This window comes from Salvelinus sp. IW2-2015, linkage group LG6.1 (genome assembly GCF_002910315.2).
Source record: "Salvelinus sp. IW2-2015 linkage group LG6.1, ASM291031v2, whole genome shotgun sequence".
In the NCBI taxonomy this organism is placed as follows: domain Eukaryota; kingdom Metazoa; phylum Chordata; class Actinopteri; order Salmoniformes; family Salmonidae; genus Salvelinus; species Salvelinus sp. IW2-2015.
The window spans coordinates 27788089-27791223 of NC_036845.1; positions in this window are offsets into that span (position 1 = coordinate 27788089).

Sequence of the window (3135 nt, forward strand, 5' to 3'; positions counted from 1 at the left end):
TCTACTCAACAAATTGGATGCAGTCTATCACAGTGCCATCCATTTTGCCACCAAAGCCCCATATACTACCCACCACTGTGACCTGTACGCTCTCGTTGGCTGGCCCTCGCTTCACTCTCGTCATCTACAAGTCTCTGCTAGGTAAAGCCCCGCCTTAGCTCAGCTCACTGGTCACCATAGCAGCACCCAYTCGTAGCACGYGCTCCAGCAGGTATATCTCACTGGTCACCTCCAAAGCCAATTCATCCTTTTGCCGCCTTTCCTTCCAGTACTCTGCTGCCAATGACTGGAACGAACTGCAAAAATCACTGAAGCTGGAGACTCATACCTCCCTCACTAGCTTTAAGCACCAGCTGTCAGAGCAGCTCACAGATCACTGCACCTGTAATTGGCCAATCTGTAAACAGCCCATCCACCTACCTCATCCCCATACTGTATTTATTTATTTATCTTGCGACTGACAACTGAGTCACTAGAGCTCGATGAGCCAAGTAAAGCCCCCCCGGCCAAACCCTCTCCTCACCCGGACGACGATGGGCCAATTGTGCGCCTATTTATGGGACTCCCGGTCACTGCTGGTTGTGACACAGCCTGGGATCGCACCCSAGGCTGTAGTRACGCCACAACACYGCAATGCAGTGCTTTCGACYGCTGCACCACTCGGAAGGCCCTTCAGACCTTATTTTTGGCATTCCTCCCAAAACSTCCCCATTAATTTYCCCCATAGAAATGGCTGAACGAACCAGAGGTAATTCATTTCCTGTATTTAGGACTACAAGTTGGCGAGCTCTATTGATGCCATTGGAACTGATTTCAGCAAGTTTGAGACACACAAGTTGGGGCATGTTTCCAGAATATTAAGGAGCAGAGGGAGAGAGGGAGGCACTTTTACTTCTGATTGTTTTCATTTAACCATAGAGAGATCTAGAGAGAGAGAGGATGGGAGGAGGGAGGGAAGGAGAGAACAAGGGAAGGAGGCACAGATGAAAATAAAGAAATCCTATCAAATCAAATTAGATTTGTCACATGCGCCGAATACAACAGGTATCAGGTACCTTACCGTGAAATGCTTACTTACAAGCCCTTAACTAACRATTCAGTTTTAAGAAAAATAAGTTAAAAAAATATTTACTAAAGTAAGAAATATAAGWGCAACAATAAAATAACAATAATGAGGCTATATACAGGGGTACCGGTACCGAGTCAATGTGCGGTGGTACAGGTTAGTCAAGGTAATTGAGGTAATATGTACATGTAGGTAGGGGTAAAGGGACTGTGCATAGATAATAGATAATAAACAGCAAGTAGCAGCAGCGTTAAAAAAAAGGGGGGGCGGGGGTCAATGCAAATAGTCCGGTTAGCCATTTGATTAGCTGTTCAGCAGCCTTATGGCTTGGGGGAGAAGAGAARGACAGAGACTGTAATTAAAACAATAGCTATCCATGAAAAGATCCTTGCTGTTGTAACGGAGGACACAGGCAGGGTGAGAACACAGTCATTGGGTTGAGATGCTTTAAAACTCCTGAGAGAGCTCTGGAGTTCTGGGGCTATTGGTTGGGCCAGAGGAGTGCATGTTTGACATTGAAACATTTGAGCAAAAAAACAGAGCCACACTCCCTCAATTGCTTGTGCACATGCAATGTGTCTGTCTATCTGTCTAATATATCTCTCTGTCAGCATTTCAGTAATGGTTGGTGGGGTTGTTGAAATATATTGTTTTGATGATTAGCATGTCTATCACAGTTACAACCCTGTTATTCCTCCCAGCATCAGCATTCTGAACCCAGCTCACTGCCACTTCCCTATCTGTGTGTGCGTGTGTGTGTGTGTGTGTGTGTGTGTGTCTGTCAGTCTCCCTGTAAAAAAAGAGAGGCAAAAATGCTGATTACACAACAAGACTCACTCTCTCTCTCGCTCTCTCTCTCTCTCTCTTTATTCAAGGGGCTTTATTGGCATGGGAAACATATGTTAACATTGCCAAAGCAAGTGAAGTAGATAATATACAAAAGTGAAGTTCCAAAATAATAAAGACATTACAAATGCCATATTATGTATATATAGTGTTGTAACGATGTACAAATGATTAAAGTACAACATTTCTCTCTCTCTCTCTTTCACGTTCTTTCTTTTTTCTTTCTTACTTTCTCTCTCCTCCCCTCTCTCTCTCTCTTACTCTCGTTCTTTCTTTCTTTCTCTCCTCTCTCATTCTCCTCCTCTCAACATGATAGGGCTCTAGTTACTCTTTCCATATAGCGTGTTGAAAATAGCAGAAGAAGGCAGATTCACTGTTGTGTCATTGATGCCGACAGCTCTATTTGGCCACATCATCACCTGACAGTGTCACTAGGTTTTATAAACAGTGTTGATATGAATGTCATAAAGAAATGAATTGAACTGGGTGGCGCATATTGTAAGCTACGATCATTATCATGTCCATATTCATAGATTTCCGCTTTCAGTCATTTCAAGCTTGAAATGTCACATTGGCATTTAGCACATTCATCTAAATCTATACTTGTAAATACTGTGCCATGTACAGTCTAACAGATTGCTCTATGTGTTGTGAATGAGCTTGACATTGTCATAGGAAGTAACGCATTTAATCAGAATGAGTGCTACTTTCACAAACACAACCACAATCATTTAATTTTACGACCATACACATATCACTGCGTTTCTGACAGACAGAACTGCACATCCATTTTACAACCATACAAATACACATGGATTCCTATGCAGGGCGCCATTTGGGACACAGTCCTAGAGGTGACCTCAGAGAGAGATTTTCCCCATCACTAAGTCTTCTCCAGGCAGCACAATTCCCGGCCTASTGCTTTCTAAATGGACCTTGACTTTCTCACTTGAAATCCCCTCTTCCAAGGGCAGCCATTTTCTCCTCCTTATTGATGCCCTTGGCCTGGGTTTGACTGTTGTAGACTCACTCCTTCCTTTTGTGTATCTGTGACTGAGTCTATGACATCATTCTAAGYGTGTTGATAATGGGTTGAATGTATAGTCTCAAAGCACTTCTAGGTATTTTACTCCAGTCAYTACTAATGTGTAGCACCCTACACAACAACTACTACAGAAAGCTATACAACGCCACACAATGCCTACCTTGTCAGACAAGAGAAT